Below are 11,001 nucleotides of genomic sequence, written 5' to 3' on the forward strand. Positions count from 1 at the left end.
AACAACATAGCAGACCCACTCACAAAGCCACTTTCTCAAAGTCACTTTGATCGTTATAAAGACAAGATGGGTATAAGATACCAGAGTGATTGGCTTTAGTACAAGTGGGAGATTGAAAGAGATGTGTCCTAAGTCCAATCATGTATGATGATTTAGGAATAACTTTTATGTAATCTGTTTTGATTTCATTGATATTAATAAAAGACTTGTTTTGGTTTTATTGCGGGCTTTATCTATTTAAGTGTTTAAATAAGATATACCATAGTTTAGAGTAAAGCTTTTTATGGATTATGATGAGATCATAATAATGAGACCTAAAAGATGATAACTCTAAACTTAAATATTTCCTGGTCGTAGGATTACTAACTGGTAATTAGTAATCCGCAAAGATCGGTACATACTATGCTTGCTTCATTATGAAGGATGTATGTACTCATAGACATTTGTGTGGTGACACTATAGCTAGTATGTAGGTGCTTATTATAGAATAAGTTCACTGAACATGACTCACATAGCTGAACAACTGATGGAGTTCACTCACGTGTCAGCAGTTGTTCACATAGTGATAGTTGTACAAGTATCCTTAGACTTGAGGTCATCATAGTCATCTTGTGTACATTGAACTATGCTTTGGTTAAGTTCTTAGTCTCCATGGACAATTATAAGGGCTCTACTGGGTATAGGAATTTGTACACGAAGATAGTGTATGTTCAATAAAGGATCTACCCCTTCCAGTGAAGGAAGAGAATGTTCAATGCTGATCCACTTATGATAGTACAGGAATCTCTGGCCAGAGTGAATGAAATTAGAAAGGAGTTTCTAATTTACATTAAATAGAACTAAGCATAGTGAATGGGAAAGCAAATAATTAAATAAGATTGGCTTGACACAAGTTCCATGCCTTGTATTTAATCGTGACATTGCAGGGTAGAATGAATTGATTGTACGGTAACTACTCACTGAATAGGTTCTTGGTATTCTAAGCAGTGAATTCGTATTATCCGTATAGTCGCGATATGCTGAGAAGTATCCCTCACGATGTAGAATAAATATGATTAATTAATTAATCATATTTAATGAATTAGAGAATTTATATAAATAATGATAAAATAGTTTTATTATTATTTATTTCTACTACCGGCTTAATATTGAACCTATAGGGTCACACCATATAAGAGAATGATTTAATGGTGGAGGAATTAATTAATAATGGCTGATAATTATTTATTTATGAAATAAATAATTAATTGGCAAATTTAATAATTGATTAAATGACATTTAATTGATTATAAATTAATTAAGAAAAGGTTCTTAATATTATTAATTAAGAATTTAATTTTTGGAAATTAAATCAAGTGAGAGAATTATTTCTAAAGAGTTTAGAAAAAAGATTAATAATTAAAAGGTGTTTTAATTATTAGTGAGAATAATAAAGGCTTAATAATAATAATATTTTATGGGAAAATTTTCAGCTGAAAATTTTGCCTAAAAATATACTATTATAGACCCTATTTTTGCCTCAACCAAAAAAAATTTACAAAACCCTAATTCTCTCCATCTCCTCCTCCTTCACCACATTGTACTCTTGGTGGATACCGGTGGAGTGCTTCACACATGAGGAGCAGCTGCTAGGGATTTCCGTTCATCGTTCTTGGATCGCTATTAAAGACCTCCATCTTTCCATTAACGTAAAGCTTCTTAAGGTAAACATACTGAACTACGAATTAAATATTATTTTTCGCATGGATCCTGCGGAGGGTTTCAGTTTTTTTTAAGATTTAAATTTACATTTTTGTTGCGTTTATGTGCTAAAAACCCTTCATAGAGTACATGACAGTAACCTAGTCAACTCCCATCCAATTCTAATAGAGGTTCCCCCCAAAAGTGGAGAACAACAAACTATCATAACCACAGTTCAACCTGTGAGCTAAACCGTGACATCTATCACAGGTGGTTTTATTGAATCTCTACCCTTCACCTCAAATCCAAATGACCAACCATCCACCTCTAATCCTTCTCAATCACAACCTCATTTGATCTCACAATGGCTACAAGATACAGAAGCTCAACCAACAACCATCAATGATCTTTTAGTTGATCAATTGTCTAGACTTGCTCAAATTTTACAACAATTTATCACCTTAGACATGTCTAACCAAGATTACCAAGCTATCATGCTTTACTATCAGACAGAGGTTCAAGAACAGCAGGCCAAAATTATAAATAAAGCTGAACAAGATGGCAATTATGATGTCTGGCTGGACAAAGACTGTAGTCTAGAGATGGATGCAGTACTATCAAGGTTCAGGGAGGAATACTTAACCATTCTTGGGAGCAATGCCAAAACTCTAACTCCACAAGAAGTCTATGATGCAGTCACTGAGTTCTACAAAGCTCAACTTAAATATTTTCACCTTTTTGGTAAAGCTCTCAAACTGCAATTGACTGATCATCAAGACAGAACAAGGAAACTGGTCAAGGACAAGCTAGATGAGATCATTCCTTCTCGGATGGAAATCAAGCAAAAATTCTCTAGATTTACTGATCAAATGGTCAAGTTTGATTTATCATCTGTAGACAAGAGCATCAAGAATCTCAGGGAGACATTTATAGCTCTTCATGAAGTTGTCTAGCAACAAATCACCAATACTAATGACATCAGGGTCAAACTTGATCAACTCCATCAGGCTAGATATGAGCCATCTGCTCTTTTGATGGAAGGAATCAAGAAAGCAGTGCAAGCTACATTTGGCACTTCTCTATCTTTAAGCTCTCAACAACCCAAATCAACATCCACCAACTTGCAAATTCAAGCTCTCCAAACTCAAGTCTCCACTTTGCAGTCAGCCATTGAGTCATTAACAACTCAAGTCTCACAACTCACAGCTATGGTCCAAAATCAAAAGGATGATATTCAAACCTTGGTGGACTCCCATAAGCATCTACAAATGCAGAATTCAATCTCATTGGGAGCCATCATTGGAGCACTCAACATTCCTTTGCCTGCACTTCCAGAAGCTGTTAGGCCTGAAATCCCTACACCTCACATCTTGTCTGCTAACAAGACTAAGGGGGAGATTGGGGCTAGGTTATTAAGATCATCATCTGCCCAAGCATTTGTTCAAGCTATTCAAAAAGGCAAAGGCAAAGAAGTTGATGTTGGAATGGAGAGGCTTATAAAAGCAGCTAAGGGACCTAGTCTAAGCAGAGAATTTGATGAATTGCTAAAGGCTCTCAGGGCTTCTCTCAATAATAACTTTTTCACATATAAAAAGACCTTGGACAAAATAGTAAACTTTCTAAGGGTGATCATGGTAACTGTAGATAGATTTCAAGAAAGGAGGATAGTTGTCAACATTAATGACTCTGGGGTAGACATGTGTATACAGGTGTCCCTTAACTATCTCATAACTAGAAGGGCATCTGAATTGCAGATTCTGATCAATAAAGTTAACAGAGTGAATCAAGAAGACACTATCTTGCTAAATGAATTGAAGAAGGCTCAAGTAGCTGCTTTTCCAGAAGCATATCTACAACCAAGCATGGGAGTGGCACACATCTGTCCAACCACCAAACATTACAAACATTTCCAAATTCCAAAGTAATGTGTCATGGAAAATAAAAGCTGATAATGACTTTGGAGATAGACTTGAACACAAAGAAATACAAAACTATTGAAGATGAATAAATGATCAAATTGCTGGGAAGATATTTGAAAAATGCTGAAACCAATTTGCTCAAAACTCAAATCAATACTAATGGTGACTTGGATGATGATGAGCAGAAAAAAGATGATCAAAAACCTTCTGGCTCAAATCCAATTAAATCCTCTAAGGCAACTGGCAGCAAAGAAGATGATAAGAGAAGAGATGCTAAGAAGAAAGAAAATAATGAGAAGAAGAGTGATGAAAGAAGAAGAAAGAAGAAAGAGGATGGTTCAGGAACAAAGAAAAATGTCCAGTCAATTCAAATCCAACATGCTCAAGCCATTAAACCTACAAGCTCAAACATTCAACTATCTTTAACCACTAAGCCCAAGTTTTTGTACAATCTAACTGCAAATATCCTACTCAAAATAGCAATCACATCTAGCCATTCCACCGTGAAGGAAATCACAAACCTACCTTCATTCAAGCCAACAATTAAAAATCATTACAAGACTATTAGGAGAAAACCAATAAAATTGCAAGTTAGTGAGAGGGCTATCTGGAACTGTTTTGATCAAACTGATTTTCTGCCAGTAAATTGGTGTATTACAGATGATGACTACTTTCAACAATTCGCTGAAGAAATAGTCAAAGTATGGGTTGTATCCTATACAGAAGTTAGAATATATTACAAGGATGGCACATTTACTCTTCTTGGTAGTTACTTAATGGATACACTTTCAACCACAGAATGCAAAAGTGTGATTATCTTGATGAAGGATAAGGACACAATTACAAGGGCTTGGAAGGCTGTGTTGTGTGTATGGGTGAGAAAAAGGGATGAAAGAAATGCAAAAGCAAAGGCTGAAAAGGAAGAAAAAGATAGAATTTCACTTCTATAAAGTTGTTCAATGTGGAGATGAATTTTACTTCTATAATCTATTTGATAAGCTTATTGTTTATGGCATAGTTTCTTAGGTATGTTGGGGTGGTAAACACATATTTATGTTTATTTCACCATCTTGATATGGGGTTGCTGTATGTTTTGATCTATAAGTCTTTCAGTCTTCTTTCTCATATAATATGATTATGGTAAATTTGAGTAGTTCTCCTACATTTTCAGTTAATAAGACTAAGTCATACTGACAACCCTAAGAATAAGTTGTATGATAATTTAAATTTGTATTTTATATTATATTACTTGAGTCTATAAAAATGTCAAAGATCAGACTGGAGTATTTTTCTGTAAATAGACTTAAGCCTACGAATAAACTTTGGTAGAAGATCAAGAAGATCATGCCTTAGAGAAATTGTGAAGAATCTTGGAGTTGAATAAATTTGTTTTAGGAAAAATGTTTTAAGTCAAGATATCTACAAGTCACATATCAAGTCATATAGAAAAGTCATTCGAGAACTCTAGAATGACTTATCGAGAAGTCCAAAATAGCTTATAGAGAAGTCTCAGAGATATCGACAAGCCAAATGAAGACATGAAGATTGGAGATATCGACAAGTCAATTTTCTCATTAGAGATCTTAGAGATATCGATAAGTCAAAATGCTTATAGAGATCTCTGAGATATCGACAAGTCATTTATGCATTAGAGAACTCAGAGATATCGACAAGTCAAAATGAAGATGTGAAGATTGGAGATATCGACAAGTCAATTTTCTCATTAGAGATCTCAGAGTTATCGAAAAGTCAAAATGTATATAGAGATCTCAGAGATATCGACAAGTCATTTCTACAAGCAGAAATTTGGAGACCTCGACAAGCCAAGTTCACTAATAGAGAACTCAAAGACCTCGACAAGTCAAAATACTTGTAGAGAACTAAGAGATCTCGATAAGCCATTATACTTATCGAGATGTCAGTTCTCTATAGAACAAACTGGAGATCTCGATATGAACCTCAAGTATAGAATACATAAAAGTTAAATATTCAAGATTATCAATTAACAAATGATCTAATCGGTTAGATTGAAAAGTCTACAAAAGCAGCTTGAAGAGTGCAACAAAAAATGCTTAGATTAACTAATAAAGGAAAGTCACAGACCTACATGATTTGCAAAGATACACTAAGCCGGAAATGAAAAGCTTTAGAGATAACTTAAAGTAGGGTTTAGTATATTCTATTGCATGTTGTGTAAACCTGTGTTTACTAATCCTCAGGCAGCGGCCTTCTTCTTCTTCAGATCCTCCAAATAAGCATGGCAGTTTCTCTTCCAATGACCCGGTTTCTTGCAGTAGTGACAAGTATCACCCTTTGCAACACCATATACAGGATTTAAAGCCTGTTTGGGAGTAGTTTTAGGAGTAGCGGCAGATTTGGATCCCATCATCTTCTTTCCTTTCCATTTACCTTTACCTTTGGAACTCCCTTTATTAACCATCATTATGGGAGCAGGGGACGCCTTCTAAGTGTTAGTCTCAGTAGTTTTTAACATAGCCAACAATTCGGTAGGTGTCTTATTTATCTCATTCATGTTATAATTCATTACAAACTGAACATAGTTGTTGTTCAAAGATTGTAAGATTAGATCTATCTAGGCTTTCGGACTAATCGCGGAACCCAGAGTAGTAAGGTACTCCATATATCCAATCTTCTTCAGAACATGCGGTACAACTGGATCACGATCACCCTATTTGCATGCATACAAAGCTTTATTTGTATCAAACCTCTCTTGACGAGCCTGTCCTTCAAATATACGTTTAAGGTGCTCAATCATGATATAAGCATCCATATGCTCATGTTGTTCCTGAAGCTCGGGACTCATAGTCGCTAGCATCAAAGAGGTGACATCCGTGGCATCATCTATATGATTCTGATAAACATCCTGTTGAACACGCGTTGCATCTTCAGGAAGAGGTCCAGGGCGAGGAACATCAATGACATGGAGCTTTCGCTCCTTCCTAAGCAAGATACTAGCTTTATTTTAATACAAAATTAAGTGAGTTTTGAAATATTGTGTGCAGTTTTTATTTCAGCTAACATAATATTACTACATTTGTAATCTGTTTTGTTAACCAAGTAACAAACATTCAAAAAGCCCTCAAAATATCTGAAACACCTTCACCCCCCTATGTGTTATATTCATCACATAACAAAATATATCAGTAATAATTATTATATAAACTATTTTATAACCCGTGCAATGCACGGTATTCTAAAATTTACTTTTTATAATATTTAATATACATGTATATTATTTTTAATATTGTTGCAATATTATTTTTGTTTTTAAAAGTTTTGTGAAAAAATGGTTGCATAGATATTGAGAAATCTACGGATGTTGAATTTAGTAACCTTTTTGTGATTTATATTATATATGTATATATATTTTAATTAAATATAATTCATTTATTAGATTTCGTAATAAAGGATAATTTTATTAAAATAAAAAATGAAATTTTTAAAATCAATTTAAAAAATCTTAATACAATCATAAATAGTAGATGATTACATTTTTGTACTTTTATTCGAACACCGGAATGTGAATCGTGGTCCTAATACAATTCTACATAGAAAATGACTAAGGGGGCGTATTCAATTGAGATTTAGAAGATTTGTAACAATCCATTGATTTTGAATGATTGTTGTTGATTTTGGCTGATTTTAATTGTACGCGGATTTTAACAGATTTGTTGAATAAATATCATAGAGGCCTCCTTATTTGAGTAGTGATTTCTATATATTCATCAAAATATGTTGGATTTTTCTAAGGTTTCTGAGAACATAAAATACACTAGCAAATCCATCAAAATCTATAATTTTATAAAATACAAAAAAAATTCATGAACTTTTTAATATCACCGGATTTTAATGGATTTTTTAAAATCAAAATTGAATACCACCATTTTTCAATGGGCATTTTAAAAGACTTTTTTCAATCCCTATTAAATGCCATCAGATTTTAAAGGATTTTTTAGAATCCAAATTGAATACTTATAATTTTCAAAATCTTTAAAATCCCAATTGTATACATCACTCTAAAAGTTCAACCGATGAGAATTTCATTGTTCTACTACCATTCTTATGTAGGATTGTATTAGGAAATTATATCATATTCTGGTATTTGAATAGAAGTATCGCAATATAATTATTCATTTTTTATGATTATATTTAGAATTTTTCAATTGATTTTAGAAGTTCTATTTTTTATTTAAATAAAATTGTACTTTATTATGAAATCTGATACACGAATTATATCTAATTAAAATCCATCTATTTAGATCTATCCATTTTCTTTCTATTATAAATAAAGTTTCTTTATTAAGATATAATAACTTTCTATTGGTCTCTTTTTTCTTTAATTGGTCTCCTTACTATCTATTATTATATCATTATATCATATTTTGGTGTTTAAATAGTAGTAGTAGTAGTACAATGTAATTATTTTTTATATTTATGAATGGTTAAATATCTTATCATATTTTATGCAGTATTATATTGGGACATTGTATCACAATTGGTGTTTGAATAGGATTAAAATAATGTAATAATTTTCTATTTATCGTTGTATGAAAAATATACTTATTCTAATATGTTTTAATCTTAACCTTATATTTTTAATTATATTATATCAACGGTTGAGAATGATTTGGCAGTACAAGACCAAAATTTTGGATAAGAAATCCCTTAGGCTTATTATATATAAAGGATACAATTAGTGCAAGATTTGAATTTTATCAAAAATATAAGTAATTATAAATTAAATTATTCTAACTGAAACACATTACCTATTTAATTATTAGTAATAGCTATTGTAATATAATAAAAGATATGTTCAGCTATATTTATTAAGACACACTTACTCTTTTAACAAATATGTTTAATAAAATATTTAAATAAAAATAATATAAAACAATATTTTAAAACATCGCATGGATTTTAGGATAGTAAATTATAAAGTACATTAATACATAATAATATAAGATAAATAAATAGGACTTATTAAATGGTGAACTTGGGTTATGCATTCGGGTTAATTGACCAACCTTTTTATCAAAACACCATGGCATGAAATTGGGTCTAAAAATTATGGACGTGGGCTCTAGAAGTGGCCCAATGGACTATTAGCTATTTAGGGCACTATTCTACACTATTCTAGAAACTAGAAAGAGAAAATCTAACAGAAACAAAGGTCAACATTGTAATAAATTTATGATAATAAGACAGTCGTACACCACCTACGAAAAAGGTATAAATATTTATTATCAATCAACTCAATTATATGCAGGAGTGCAATTAAATACTAATATTCCCCACTGAAAGCAACATATCAAGTGTCTCTCTATCTGACTTGTTGAAAATAATATGGACATTGTTAGTCAGTTGCAGCGACAATACGTTGATTTCATGTCTTCTGTTTATCGCGAGGTCCGTTTTTGTTTAATTTACCCTTTTTCCCCTTAAAAATAAAATCACTCATCTACCTTGTATTTTTAAGTGGATGTTGTGAATTTCGCTTGATTAGTATACCCTTTTAGATTTTTAGTAATGGGTTGTTGTTTTCTTGACGGAAAAATAGGGGCTCTTGAATGATCAATTTTTGATGCTTCAGAGGCTTCGGGATGAACGTAACCCCCAGTTTGTGAACGGAGTTGCTACTCTTTTCTTCGAAAATTCGGAGAGGCATTTGCAGAATTTGACTGTTGCTCTGTCAGTGTATTTATTTTTTATGTTGATTTTTAAAATTGTTTTGATATGTGATGTATGATTTAAATTTTGATTGTGAATTTTTGGATTGGACAGTGATCAGCGACCTGTGGATTATTCGAAAGTTGATGCTCATGTTCACCAATTTAAGGGTAGCAGCTCCAGGTATCAATTATCATTAATAATAAATTTAAAGTTTGACTGTTAAAACTCGAAACTTTTTAGAAGATAAAAGTATATAACTTGGTAGCTTTTATTTTGAGCTAAGATTAAATTGGTGTATATATGTAGTAACAACAATGCCCTTATGTGAAATTGAGGATTTTATATAAATAGTGACAACTGAAAGTTTTGTTAGGGGGGTCATGAATTTTAAGTCTTTCTGTTTGGAAGATTGTATACTTTAATTTATTTTATGTAATCATGTGTGTGTATTTTTTGTGAAAGGGTGGGGAGGGGGATTCACGGCCTATGATCCAATCCCAGGCTCTGATTTTTTCTGATGTGTTATTTTGTATGTGTTTAAAGTGAATGTTTTTTACCCGTACTAGATATATTGTTGAACCCGAGCTCATTTGGAATCCTAGTTTGACTACTGTGTGTGCCTGTGGTTGAGCACTGGATGGTTTCAATTTAGGTAAAGAGGAGTGAGGGCGATATAGCATGGGAGCTAGATCTAGGGTTTTTTAATTAGTCTTTTTATTCCCATTTCAGGCAAAAAATTAGAGTGAGAAACTGTTGTCGGAGAAAGAAATCTTGGCTAATAAGTTAACACGGCTAATATAATTTATTACTAAATTGGTAAATATCAACTTCGGTTAGGTTGAGGCGGTCAAGAGGCTCTGAAACCAACCAACACAATTGTTCTCTTTTACACAATTAAATATCAAGCTATTCATTTAGGAACCTTTTTAATAGGATTGATGCTTTTATCTTAGAACTAGTAAAAGTATTTAATTTGATTTGATGTGCAAATTCTATGTATGATAAAAGTCTACCTCAAGTCTACCTCTCTCTTGACTTGTTTCCGTTCAAAGAGTTATTGTTGTTTTCTTAAATGGTCACTCTTTGATGCTATGGACAATGATATAATTCTCTTGAGGATGTAAAGGATGTATATTATCCACGCAACTACATTTTGACATAGTTATAATTAAGTTTATGATTTTTTCCAATTTTGTCTTGGCTACTAACTATCAAGTTTGTTGGTCGGGAAGATTGTGCGCGTTTGTTTTATTACAGTGTTTGTTTTATTGATAGACCATCTTTTATAAATTATATGATTGAAAAATTATGTATATATTGGAATCACATTGTCATAATTATGGGTTACTTTATCATTTTATAAAGTTCTTACTAGTCATTAGTTTTTTCTAAATGGCAGTGTAGGTGCTCAACGACTGAGCGACATATGTGTATTGTTCAAAACTTGTTATGAGGCGAGGAACTTGGAAGGGTTAGTCTCTATTTTCATTATTGTTTCTCTTGCGTTAGTGTTTTTAACTTGTTTGCATAAAAATTACTAAACTCGTATCTATAGTTTATCCTACAACCTTGCACAATTTTGCTGTTATGGAAGATCAGTTTTGCTAAATTGTCAGTTAGGAACAATACTACATATTTTCCAAATAGGGCACGTGGTCCTTTACCGTTTCAAGGATATTGAACCCTTAATAATTTCACCATCTTCTTTTCT

The 11,001-nt window shown here is 32.4% G+C and overlaps 1 long non-coding RNA gene across 1 annotated transcript; it reads left to right on the forward strand.

Annotated features, from left to right (window-relative positions):
• The first annotated feature begins 9,181 nt into the window (after positions 1–9,181).
• LOC141696793 (uncharacterized) lies at positions 9,182–10,760 on the forward strand. The gene is made up of 3 exons (XR_012564494.1): positions 9,182–9,308; positions 9,402–9,470; positions 10,690–10,760. It is a non-coding gene; the product is annotated as an uncharacterized LOC141696793 (long non-coding RNA).
• The last annotated feature ends 241 nt before the right edge of the window (positions 10,761–11,001 follow it).

Source organism: Apium graveolens, chromosome 11, assembly GCF_009905375.1.
Source record: "Apium graveolens cultivar Ventura chromosome 11, ASM990537v1, whole genome shotgun sequence".
Classification (NCBI taxonomy): domain Eukaryota; kingdom Viridiplantae; phylum Streptophyta; class Magnoliopsida; order Apiales; family Apiaceae; genus Apium; species Apium graveolens.